The 13,999-nt window shown below is 44.1% G+C and overlaps 1 long non-coding RNA gene across 1 annotated transcript in view; it reads left to right on the plus strand.

Annotated features, from left to right (window-relative positions):
- The first annotated feature begins 813 nt into the window (after positions 1-813).
- LOC109859104 overlaps positions 814-13,999 on the plus strand; it is a 140,105-nt gene continuing 126,919 nt past the window's right edge. The window contains exon 1 of the long non-coding RNA XR_002250674.1: positions 814-1,343. This is a non-coding gene — a long non-coding RNA (uncharacterized LOC109859104). The remainder of the gene's footprint in view (positions 1,344-13,999) is intronic.

A 13,999-nucleotide genomic window follows, 5' to 3' on the forward strand; every position in this document is an offset into this window, starting at 1 on the left:
AAATAAACACATTATAACATTAATATATAAAAATTATTAAAAATTATTCTCTCAAGCTTGTCAAATATTTAAATTGAGAAAATAAACGTTTCAAGTACGTCTTAGTATCAAACGAATAAATAATTTTCTCGAATAAAACAGAATGTTTTTGTTTAGAGATTGTTTTTTTCCTTTTCAGTGCAGATCAACGAACAACAGAGCGCAGATAGGATTTTATATATGAATGAAATACTTAAGTGAATTACATCATCTCAAACACATTCGCATATGTATTGTCTACTGTAGAATAACGTAGAAACGTCACGTGTGGTACTTAATTAAAAATGTTTTTTACATCTTCTGAAGCTTTATGACAATTTAATTCGCTGAAATTCTCTGAAATGCATGAGTGTGTGTGTGTCAATTCACTTTACGAGAATACGCACTTAATTCACTTTACGAAGATACTTACTCAATTCACTTGATAAAGTTACGCATCTGAAAAGGGGGAACTTCGGTATATGTATGTATATATATATTTTGCGTGTACATATTTTATTTCACTTTACAACTATACGCGGTCGGAAAGGAGAAAACCTGCTCGTCCTTCCCCCACTTTGCGCTCAATGTGAATATTAAAAATACACTCAACGGATAAACACGCCGGACACGACGCACTTTTTTGATCGCGGTGGCGCGCTTCCGCGGCGTTATGACGATGCCGCTGGTGCGACCGGTGATTCGTCGACCGCGCGCGCCAGCAGCGCCGATTGGACGGCGCGCGAAGGTGCGTTCGATAGCGCGACCTCGCGCTACCCCCAGTACCCGGCAGAACCTCGTACGGGAAAGTGCTTCGTCCGTCGTCGCGTCGCTATTCTCGAAGCTCCTCGTACGCGTGTAAACTCACCGTCCCGTTTCTCTCTCTCTCTCTCTCTCTCTCTGTCTTTCTCTCTCTCTCTCACTCTCTCATTCTTATTTCATCTATTTTACCCTCGTTTCCTTTAACGTTTTTCCTTTGACGTTTCGCGTGTATTTTCGAAGAAATAAAAATCGTCGCTCGCCGTTCCCGGCTGACTCTCGATTGACCTTGTAGCAAGCGCGGGAGAAGACAAGCTCGCCTTTTAAAGCGAGTTGTTTCCTACGCGCGGCTGTCACGCGCGTCTCGCATTCCTTCCTTCCTTCTTACCGGCGAACGACCGTTTTGCGTGTTGCGGTTGCGTTTTGTGCGCGAGCGAGCTCTTTGTGTTCCGTGAATCCTCGTTTGCTCAGTGTCGTTTTGTTAATTTTTGAGGATTTTTTAACCGGCCTGACGCATTGTCTTGCAACAGTGAACTCCGATCGAACTCCGAAGGAAACTTCTGAGGGTGAGTAACAGAACTTATTTGTTTTGTGGCTTCTTGTTACGCGCGATCAGCTGCGCGATTGCGAAAATCTCGTAAACGACGTAGTTTGACAGTCGGTTTAAATGCCCAGCACCGTGTGTCGCGGAATTTCAATTTATTGCGTACGAAACGGTTTGTCGACGTACGGATTTTGGATTTTAAGGCGATTACGGAGCACCAGGTGGTGTACGCACCACGTTTAAGAGCGCGCGATTAGCAAAATGGAGCAGCAGCATTGCGCCGCATGTGAACGCAGTTACACTTCAGCGCGTTAATTGCACGCGCTTAATTGTTGGAAAAAAATCACAGTAATTTTTTTTTTTTTTGTAGCGTTGTGTTAAGGAATTTAATTTTTACGTATATCAATGTCGATACCCTTGATCGGCGTTAGAGATTTGAGAGAATAATGATGTTGAGAGCGACAATGCAACGTTGTGAAAATACATCGCCGGTGAATATAATAATTGTTTAAAAAAAAAAAAAAGACGAGAAAAGAATTTTATATTAAGAAACTGCTCCATTTTCTCGCTTATAAACAATATGAGCGGAATGAAGGACGCCGTCGATGTCAAGGACGCCGTGCAATACTGGCGTGTCAATATTGGAGCACTAGTAGTTCTCGATACGCGTAGGTAGAAACACGCGCTCTCTCTCAAACGAGACGTGAAAATACCGTGTCATCCAGCGTACAAATTCGCCGTGTATGTATATTTTCTGTGAAAATAAACGTGTGCAAAGTGTGTCGAGCGTTTAATCTTTTTCTTTTGGAGGGGAAAGGAAAGAGATCTTTTTCGTCTGGAAATATCGCGCGAACTACTGACTCCGCCAAACGCATTTTATCTAAACGTGGTGTCTCTGCTCCGAAATTAAGTTCCGTCGATACTTTGCGCGGAATTGCGACGCAATTGCGGTCGTCGCAAGTTTCGTCGTTGTGTTCGACGGGTCGCGGAAATATACGCGCTGTAGACTACCATACTCTAAGAGAGGAAGACGTGGCATCGAAGTGCATATACAACATATTGCTGGCGCATCGAGAGCGTATGGGAGAGGATTTTTTTTAGTGCGACCCATCGCGCGAAGATACGCGGGATAAAAATTGCGGAGACTGTCAAAGGTCGCGGAACATGGCAAGGGACGATTGATAGTTGCGCCTCGGTGTTATCACCGTCGTAAATTCCCGATAGCGGTGTACGGTTTACGCGTTCGTTTTCGCGATATTTTCCGCCGCGGTATCGTCAAAATAGAAAAATGTTTACGTCACGGGCAGAAAGGAGCGCGTGATCAATATCGGCGATGTCTAATTCCAATAATTCTCGCTAGATGTGTCTGTAACCGGATATATATGTTATCGCGACGAGAGGGTGAACGTGTGTTTCTCTCCCTCTCTCCTCTCGAGACACACACACACACACACACACGCCGAAACTCTCTAAAATATTTTGCGCTTCCGTTTTCATACAGAAACTCCTTGGAATTACGCTCGCGTAACTTTATTAAGGAAGACAGTTCACACACACAGTTGAACGAATTTAAGAGAGTTTTGAAATTCCTCTCCCGCGAACATCCTCCTCGAATTAATCAATGTCTCTTTGTCATTTTAATTAAGTTTCCCACTTATAAAGTTTATTTGTACCTCTTTAAACTTAGTGAAGTTCTCTTTTTCTGCTTGATGTTTGATGCGCGGAGCTGCGCATACGTAACGAAACTCATTAATGAGACACGCGAATGTGTAATCCGTCTTGCGATGAGACTTGGGAACAACGTGAGACGCGACACCGTTATACCCCCGCGACGCGAGACTCTCGACATCACGCGAAAATCGCGAAAGCTTTGCACGCTTTCTTCCTTTCGACAGTTCGGCGAACTGTACTTTCGCTCAAAGGTAACTCACGATCTAGAGTGAAGAGCATTATGTATTTAGCTTTTACGTAAAAGCGTGTGTTATTAAAAAAAACTAAAAAAACTAAAAAAACCAAACAAACAAAATGTAACTTTGAAAGGGATTATCCAAAAAAAAAAATTGATTTTTTTTATCGCAAACACGAAAGGAGAAATTATGGCAAATTTGTGTGTGAAAGGGACGTGAATTTCACGTGCGTATATACTTCAGCGCACTATACCCTCTTTCTATGTAAATATTTGCGTTTATATAGGGGCTTTCGGGATATGTAGCCTATGCATGAGGCCAATAGACGTTCGATCCGTAGACCATGCAGGAAATAGATTTTGGTAAAGGGTGCAGATTTTCCCGAAAGAGCACCCACGGAACCAGATCCCACGGAGAGGAATTACAAATACCCCGGGAAAGTTTGCGCAAAATCTCTTTGTATCAAATATCAAAAAAAAAAAAAAAAAAAACGCGACTTTTCCGTCCAATGTCTCGTATATTATGTTCATCGACCGAAAGCAAAAGGGGAGCAAGGAGGGGGCTTTTGAATTTTAAATGCGTATTCAAACGAGGATCTCATTGTTCGAGCGAAATGCTTCGATATACAACTCGCGTTAGATGGGAAACAATATTTATTTGTTTGCGAATCAACTGAATTAATATTACAAAGTTTAGCTTATAGTCCTGGAAATTCAGGACGCTAAGTTGTAGCGTAATTTCTCATTGTTAGAATAAACCTGCATAGAAAACGGCTTATTGTTGGATCACGCCAGAGCAGTTTCCATTTCCTCTTTCGCAACGTGGTTTTTTGTGTGTTAATCCCATTAAAGAATAAAAATAACAACGAGCAACGTAACGCACACACGACGGAACGTACTGCGGCATGCAACGAGCCGGACAGTTTTTTGCCGCGTGTCAGTACAAGGAGGGATTCAAACGCGAGAGGGCGGAAATCTTTCCTGCCCATGCGACCGCGTATATCATTTCGGTTCTGCCACGTGTATAAATCCGGTTATATAACGGCTCGTTTGCGTCCGTGTAAAGTATAAAGGATAGGTCATAAAAAAAAGTTTTTTTTCGGTTTTTCCGATACGAAAATAGGCAGCTCGCGATGGACATTGGATGAGAACGACGGGGACGCAAGAAAAGAGCGGCCAAATGGCCATTTTTAAGTTTGAAAAATGCATACGGGTTAAAAGCTGTTTTACCGATCACGGTATTTGCGTGTCACGGCTGATGAGCTACAACGCCATTACTACATCGGCCAGTAATTAATATTCTAGGACTTTTAAGAAACATCGTTACTTACAATTAAACTTATACTATTTTTCTCTGATTAAAATTATACTATTTTTCTCTGATTATTTAATTTTTAATCGAATAGAAGGAAGAGTTAAAAAAAAATCTATTCAAATAATTTTTTTATAATTCATTTACGTTGCGTTAAATTCTCAAATATTTACCAAGTGCTTGCATTATTGAGAATATTTTTGATTATATTTTCTTTTGCAGCTGCGCGTCTTAATGCGCACAAATCTCCACGTGGAACGCGTCCGTTTATTAAAAAACATTGCGAAAAATATTTAATTCTTTTAAAAGCACAGCAACTATTTAAATGCGTCTATTATTATTTAATGCGCGTTTTAAATAGCTGAATATTTTTATTAAAACAAGGCTCTCAGACGAGACGCCATTTTTTGATAAAAAATATCACCGCCGCGCGCAAGAGGAAACGGGAGATTATCATCGTATCTTATGCGAGCGCTCGGGTTGGGACGTTGTGCGCTTCAGAATAGTAATCGCGTTCACGAATTCCGTAATGACTCTCTCTCGTGTTCGCACGTTAAGGGAAATTAAAGTTCTAAACTTTTTCTCTCTCTCTTTCTCTCTTCCCACCGAAATATAAAATATACATAATTACCGTCGGAAAAAATATTAAAAAAAAATTCTAAATTATTTGGAAATAAAAATTCCACAGAGATAATAGAAAATCACATAAGAATTTATTATATATAAAATGAATAATGGGGCGAATATTCATTTCGTAAAATATTACTCTGAGATATATTTATTCAGAAATATTTCGCGATTACAAGTTCCGCCGGTTATATAGACGATACGCAATCATTCCGAGATAGTACCATCTGCACTGTTGACTTCATTCAATCGCGACGCGTGTCCTAATTTTCCTGGTAATTCATCGACACTCTGTGGTCTGTGGTTCGTTCATTCGTTCGTTCGTTCGTTTGTTCGTACGTTCGTTCGTTCGTTCGTTCGAACGTGTGGAAAAGCAACTTCGTCGATGCTCGACAGGGCACAGTTTCCTCGAGAAAGAGGAGAACGAGAGACAGAGACTGTGACAAAGGGAATAAATGAGATAAAGGAGAAAGAGAGAGAGGCGCGGGAAGTGACTGGAGAGGTGCGCCTGGAGTATCTGCGAGAAGTGACTGCGAGCAGGACTCGAAGAACCTACGCGAAATCTAATTCGAGTACGTACGTAACGGTAGCGGAGACAGCCGAGGGAGTCTCATGCATATTCAGCGTATTTGTGGCCGGAGTGCAGCTTCGGGTAACTCATTGTACTCGACTACTCGCGCGGCATTTGTCTCACCTCGTCGCCGTCGCCGCCGTTGCCGCAGCAGCCGACGACGAAGACTACGTAGACACGAGGAACGGACGAAAATTGGCGGTGGGCGCATATTCGTTAGAAAGCCACGCGCGACAGGTGAGGAACCGCGCGCGTCTCTCGTCTCGGTTTTCATCCCGCTTCTCACGCGCTTTCTCACCTGCTCGACTTAATGCCGGTCGACCGGGGCGCATGATAAGAACGTCCTTGACGCGTATGTACGGGAGTGGCTTCCGGTTTCACGAAATACGCCGGCGGCGATGTCACGCTACAGTGACGCCGCGCGCTGACCTGATGTTTGCACGTCAGAAGCACGCGTGAGAAGCGCGCGCGGCTTGTTTCATCAAAAGTGTTTCGTTTTATTTCCAAACGCGAACAAATAAACGCGTTTTCTTTTGACACGGAATACAATTGACCTTAATTGACGCGACCTGTGATGGCGAAATTATAAATTTTTTATACAAGGCGAAATTTATAATCGCAATTTTCGTGAAAAATTGTACGCTTGAAACGTGGCTCTCTCTCTCTCTTTTTCCCTCGCGTATTATATAAAATGCAGTTTGCACTGCACTCGTGAAGGAAATTAAGGTCGTAATGTTAACCACGCGACGACAACAAAAGGAATTTCAAAAGAAAAAAAAAAAGAGTTACGGAAAACTTGTCGAGCGGTTGATTACAGGACTGATAATACACTTCTCGATGAGAGATGATCCTCTCTTCAACTTTGTCATGCTGATTGCTGATTGCGTCTCGCGTCAGAGGGGGGGTCTTCAATTCCGGAGTACGATCGTGGTTCTCTGCCATTGTCAAGACTGTCAGAATTACAGGTGCTAAGGTTTATGAACTTCGCGCCGGAGTACATAGTAATCTAAGTTTAAGAAAGCTTCTGTGTCGGACTGCCAGAGAACACAGAGACGGAAAGAGACAGAGAGAGAGAGGCGAGCAAAGAGCAGTTGGAATGGGACTTAATAGAATGCCGCGGGTGTCTGTCCTTAATCTTTGCACACTGAACTTGCGTCTATATCGTCTCTATTTATCTCGGAGAATTCCGCTCGCAACTATCCATCAAGAAACTATCTTAATTATTTAATCTCACCATATATATACGCGCTATATCACTCTCTTGTAATATTACCGTCTCTGTTGCTTTGTGTGTGTGCGTGTTTTTCGGTACACTTCAAAATTAACAAAATAAAAAAACAAACCGGCGAGAGAAGCGTGCATTGATGAAATATCGTTGTTTATATTATTGCGATTAAACGCTTTTTATATATATATATATATATGTATGTATTGTCATCCGAAGGTAAACGCAGAATTCACGGGTATTATAGTTGGGCGAATAACGCGCATGATTTACGATACGAGATTACGTCTAATATAGCGCGCTCGAATTTGTGTCTTTCGATAAATTTCTAATTCATGATAGGACATAAAACCGAATATCAGCCAGGCGCGTCGGTCCGCGTGACCGAGCGGGAATGGCGAGTGGGAAGGGATTGGGTTTTAGGGATCGTTACTTGGCTCTCCGAGCGAAGGTGCTCTCAATGAGATTTGCATATCAATGGGAAATGTTTATCGATGGCTCGTCTCCGCCTACGTCAGAAAGGTAAGAAGCGAGATGCGCCGACAAGCGTGGGAGGCAAAGTCTATGCGGCTTCTTTCGTGCATTCGTCTCTTTCGCCAAGATTTATCCCTCTATCTTCGTCGAGTAACCGTCTTTGAAGTAGCCAGGAAAGATGCTCTAGGTATTTTCAGCGTCATTTAACATCTTACGACATCCGCCCAACTGAGAGATCCTCCTGCCGTGGACCCACGCCGGGACTTCCGGTATGATCAACGTCCGTCTCGGTCAACGAACCGATAAACAAAGGCTTTGAAGCCTCCTCTCCCAAGCGGTCTTGTTTCTCTTCCATCTTATCGAAAGCGCTTTCTTTGAATTCCGCAAATGATACGGCGCGATCGCCGTATTTTCTTTTTCTCTGTCTCTCTCTCTCTTTCTTTCCCCTTCCCCTTCCCCTTTCTCTCTTGGTTTTACTCACCCAGCGAGATGATTAATGCGACCTCATCTCTTAGATATCTTTTTTACCTCGTCTTTACTCTTGTTTTAAAAAAAATAAAAAACAAACAAAAATCATGAAATAGGACTTTCAGAGCCAAACGCTCGACGTATGCAAAATATATTTTTAACGCGTAAATTAATACACATAGAAAATTCGAGTTGAATAACAATTAATTCTAAAATTCATACAAGATGCTACTTTGCATCACATATATGTACGAATTATCCATTCAACTTCTCGGTAAAATTCAAAAATCCCATTGAAAAAAAAAAAAAACATCTTGACCAGATGTCGAAAACTGTAAATTAAAAAAATTAATTTACACATTAAAAATTGATATTTTGCACGTGCATCCAGCGTTTGGCACACAAAGTCCTGTTTCTTGATTGAGTTTACGCTTAAAAAAAAAATTAAATAAATAAAAAAAACTTTGTTTCTAGGCCGCGTGTACTCGGATCGTGTTAAGATCGACATTACTGGTCGAATATTGCTCTTTAATCTCTTCCAAAAAGTATTTCTAATTTGTATGAATCAAGCGGTTTTATTCACCGCACGAGCATTCTAGTTATTTCGAGTATTTATTTATTCAAGGATGTAAATACGGATTATCAGTATACATGCAAACAAGGTTTCTGTCTTCTATTTCTCGGTTATTTACATATCATTTCTCGACAACATGCAACGCGCGGGGGCCAAGAGATAGGGGACCTGGCGCTAGGCACCGTGGACTCGCGCATCTATCTTTGCCGTCCTCTTTCCGCCTCTCTTCGTGTGTTGCTCCATTCCGGCGGAGATCAGCTACTGAAATTCGTGGCTTGCCTTTGGAAGCGCTCCGGCTGCGGAGCGCTTTGCATACGTTCGACCATGCGGAGAATAACACACGCGGTTGTGTATATATATATATATACACATATATATATGTATATACATACAGCTCGTTTTTCCGCTATTCCACGCTGACTTTCGCGCAATTTCGTGTTAGTTTTGTCTAAAAAAATGTGCGGCTTTGTTTGTCGAATTGAAATTTCGTTGTCTCGAAGTGCAATAACACGTTTTTGGCGTCGTCATTTGTGCTTCGTGTATTTACGTGTACAAAAAATTGTATTTATACACAGTTTCGCGCGTTGATTAAAATAGCGCGCGCGCGCGCGCGTGTGTGTGTGTTTCGAGACAAAATTCGTTACCGCGCGTCTGTTTCGTCTCTTGCGCTCCTCTCTCGAGCCTCTTTTACGCAAGTGCTGCCGAAAATGCGCGAGTCGCGGCGCTTTCCACACACACACACACACACACACACGGTTTGATTGTGTCGACGATAACAGAGGACTCGGTCTTGCACATTGCAGTCACGTAGGCTTCGATCGTGCGTTCCGCCTGATTTCGGATTCCTAGCGGCGCCGTCTGCTCGCGATCGGCGCATTGCTGGGTTTGCGAGCGCCGCTGCACGGCCCTGTTGGAATCGCTTCACACCGATTTTCACCGAAAACACGCGGTTTGCCGCCGCCGCCTGAGTGCAAACAGCCGCTGTGGTGCGTATGATCATCCCTGATTCTCTGAGCGGTTTGTATCGCGGGCCTTTTTCGTTGTTAGAACCGCGGGCGATTTTTCAATTAAAAACTTTTTGAGCCGAAAGAGAATCGATGGAATCCCGCCGAGCGCAAACAATTAGCCAGATCCGTTCTTTATGTAATAAATTAAATAAGTGTTTTACGAAAGAGGGAGTGTATTTAAAAAGAAAAATTAAAACAGAACGAGAACGAGAAAGAATGTGATATTTTTAATAAAGAATATCCAATAGAAATATTCTGCAAAAGTGGCGATGAAAAGAGCGTATAACAATGAAATGAAAAAGTTCAATTATTACACACTTAGTAGTATTTGAGAGAGAAAAAGAGAGAGAAGGGGGAAAGGGAAGGAGAGAGAGAGAGAGAGAGAGAGACTCTAGTACAGAAGGGGATCTATCTGGCATTTAAACCATTCATTTGTATGCTCGCAGTTGGGGGTCTCTTTACGCATGAATGCAAACTGCAATTCCGCCGTAGTATGGATTAAACGAAACCTTTAAAATTGTGATTATATATAATCTTTCCATTGTGCGTGAGATCCTTTGTGTGATGCGTTACGGCACGTCTATAAACGAGAATTTATGCCGCATGAATATTGAAACACACTTTTTCACGTATTTATCACATCTCGCGCGCGGTAGTTTCGTAGTGTTTTTTTTTCCGCTTTTAAAAAATTTGCGCAACCCCGGACGGGTTTGTTAGACGCGCGGAAGGGTTGCGACACGAGAGATTAGTTGTCACAGAGCTGCACCGACAGATTTAGTCGATTCAAGGGAAAAGTATGTTGCGGAAAGTATTCGGATACGTGAGCACGTCGTTTCGAGACCGCTCTAGTGAAATGTGCTACTGCGGTTGGCGCCGCGGGAAGAATTGCCGTATCAATGTTGTAAATTCGCAAGTTTTGCCGCGCCATGTACGTTGCGCGCAACATAGTGGCCGCGATTCAGACTGGCGTGATTCCCAGCGGGAAGATAAATCGACGACGCGAATTTTATTTATTTATCCTTCTTTTTTTTTTCCCCGTGCAGGTGACCGTTTTAAAACGTAAAACGGTCCGGCCGAATGATTTGTGGGACTCTAATGTCCGATTTAATACCTGTATTGTATTTGCAAAAACGTGCGAGATGCGTTAAATTTTCATGTGTTTTATTTGTACACATTTCCGTTTTCTCTCTCTCTCTCTCTCTCGCGTCTCACTTTCTACCGTTAAAATACGTCCGTCACAACACAGCATCTTATTCGACAGAGAGTCGACATGTGTGCGAGATCACGCGGCAACCGTCTCGAATCGACGAATGGGGAGAGAAACGAGTTTTGTTTTGAAGTTAACACCACATATCTCCGCGACGTCACGTCACATAATTCGCAATCGTTCTTCCGTCTCTTCTTCCGGCAGGCAATGATCGAACTCCGGCGCGCGGTCGTTCTATTTACTATCTAGCTCGCGCGCGTTCTGTTGTCTCGCCGCTTGTTTCCATTCCGGACGATTCACGATGTAAATTGGATTCACAGAATCAGAATGGAAATTCGCTGGTACGTAAAGCGCGCGCGCGGTTCCTGAAGTTCTTTTTTTTTTTTCACATCGCGCACGTATACCCGAGATCTTCGTGACCCCGTGGTATCCTCGGAGAAGGATGGGGATCAGTGCGAAGGGCGACGAGAGGAAGAGAGAGAGAGAGAGAGAGGAAGAGAGAGAGAAAGAAAGAGAGAGAGAGGCGCTTTAGCGGGTTGCAAGAGGGTGGTCGCATTGATTCTTCGCCGAAGGGCCGGTGGTGTCGGTACAGGGAATGGGTTTTCAGCCTCTGCCTTCTCTCGCTCGCTCGTATCCAACGAGCTCCATCTCGTTCGATAATGGAGGCTTGCACCGGAATACCTGCCCGTTCGGTCTGCCTGTCCGTTTATGCCGCGTGTGCAGGTGTGCACATATTTGCAAATGTCGGCGTATATGTGCGAATGATGGTGTTCGCGCGCTGACATGCGTGTATATGTAACGTGTATTTCTCTCCCATGAACTGAGACACACACACACACACATACATAAATACGTACCGATGCATCGAACGGGGAGGGATACGGAAGCAGGGCACTTTGCGTGATTGGGCCAGCTTCGTGAGGCACGACGGGTCTTAACCTCCTCGTATCTTACTCTCTCGCTCGCCTCCTCGCTCACGAGTCCCGTCGCTCGCGATCGCGCTCCTCTCTCGAAACTTTCCTGACACCCAGTGTAGACACTGCGTGGACCGCCGAGCCACGCATGGCTGGCGGTAACGGGAGATAATGGTTGAATCCTTTCCGGATTCTGATCTAATCCTATTTTATTATGGAAGAATACCTTTGTGTTCAATGGAATAAGCAAAAGCATGTGTCGGAACGCGCATTGTCCGCGCGCGCGCGCGCGCGCGCTAGGGAAATATCCGCCGGAAATTTCTTCGAAAATTCCTCCTCGATTTTTATTATACGAAAACTTCGTATAATGTGTATACAGTACATTAATTTTCAACAAGTTTTCTGTCGCGAATGTGTATCTCGAAAAGCAAAAGAGATCTCTCTCACCGTATAGAGCATTATCTTTTTCTTTTTTTCTTTTTGTTTTTATGTATAGAAAATGTCGAAAAATAGAGTTCAGGAATTGAAAATGATAAAAAAGGCAGATGTTTTATCCCAGATGTCACACTTGAGGATATTTTGATTCGCGGAGGAATTTTCTTGCACACACGATTGCAGAGGGAGAGAGAGAGTGACGCAGTCAGAATCATCCGAGCGTCTCGACAGAGGAGATGACATCCACCCTCGCTCAAGGCCGTCACGCGGGCGTTATGTTTCCCTCCCTTTTCGCGCTGCATCACGCCGCGATCCAGGAAATTTCAGACCGCCGCGCATGAACACGTAGCGCATATGATAATGGCTCTTTGTGTGCCGCGAAGATGATTCCCAGGGGATCTTTCCGGAGCGCGCCGACAGCGGCATTGTCGGTCTGGCGCGGTTATCGCTTGTGCACATCATTCTTTGACGAATTAATCACACTTCGCGAATTCTTGCCAACTTCAGCGATAAACTTGGCATTTCCAACGCTGAACAACACCTCCCTTACGTTGTGTTGTATCGCGCGCCGACGACGGTGTAACGACGAGTGGCATCATCTCTCACAAATGTTGTGCGAATCGCGGAAGTATAATCGCGCGCGGGAATTCTTTTTCACCCCCCCCCCCCGCCTCAATATACTCGCGGACGTTTTTCTTCGCGTTTCTTTCGTTATTGAAAGCCACGCGGGAATTCTTTTTCCCCCCCCCCCCCGCCTCAATATACTCGCGGACGTTTTTCTTCGCGTTTCTTTCGTTATTGAAAGCCAGCAGGGAATTATTCGTTATTATTTCGCCGACTGCCGAAGAGTATCGATATTATCCGCCTTTTCCCGAGCGTAAAAAGCTATCCCGAGCTCTTTGTAAATCCTCGCGAAAGGCATTTTTCTCGATTGAGAAGAGCCGCACAGCCGTCGTCCCTTCTCATTGCATATCTCTCTCTCTCTCTCTCTCTCTCTCTCTCTCTCTCTCTCTCTCTCTCTCTCTCTCTTTCTCTCTCGCAAGCGTCTTCGGTGTGTTTCTTCTTCCTCGTCGCTCTTTCTCGTCCGCTCAGCCACCGATAGATTTCCGACGCCAGAGCTTTCTCAGCGCGTTTATCGGGAAGCGACGCGGCGCGGGTGGGTAATTTGGTTACGTGAAGTATTTTTATATCGAGCGCGCGGATATCTCTCGCGAAAAGTTGCGCGCGTTATATTGCGCGCGCGCGCGCGCGCGTGCTCTCGCCTTTCGCGAGGAAGAATTGGAAAAAGTGCCACTTCGCGCCATTCAGAATCTCTCGAACGTTACGGAAAGGTGCGCGTAAACTAGTTAACATCGGATCGCATTTTACGTAACTCCATCGGACCGATCGGTTCCCGAGAATTGTGTTCCAGACACGACCGGCTCGTTTTACGCGTCGCTGACGTTTCCCGAGCGGTAATTTCCATTCGCCCGAAATTTCTCAAGCACTTTCGCGTGCGTTGCTAAACGCACAGTCCATACGGAAGTCATTAGTTAAGCGAATTTCGTCTCTCGTGAAATGTTATCGCGACAACGTGGGCTCAAAACGGTTACTATACGTTGTAACAATCTCGGAGAGCGCTGATAAAAAGAAGTCATAGTTTTAAAGTGTCATAATTTTTACATTCGCTACTACACACACACACCTACACAGATACTTTTCCCTCCTCTCGCGGCGCTATCGAACAATGATATCTCGAGCGATAAGATGGTGAGAAGATTCCTTTAAAAAGCAGCATGAATAAAAGATTTCTCAATCTCTGACTAGAAGCTGATTAGAATCTTGTTCTTCTCGTGTATCATTTACATCATTCACGACTTTAAAACACATTTAGTGTAAGACCGAGCTCGCGGGAGAACCTCGTTCCCCAAATGACGCTGATTTAGTCCCGCCCCTTTCGAATCGATGTAGGGTCTGAA

The sequence above is a fragment of the Pseudomyrmex gracilis genome, unplaced genomic scaffold (genome assembly GCF_002006095.1).
Source record: "Pseudomyrmex gracilis isolate BER0280 unplaced genomic scaffold, ASM200609v1 scaffold_238, whole genome shotgun sequence".
In the NCBI taxonomy this organism is placed as follows: domain Eukaryota; kingdom Metazoa; phylum Arthropoda; class Insecta; order Hymenoptera; family Formicidae; genus Pseudomyrmex; species Pseudomyrmex gracilis.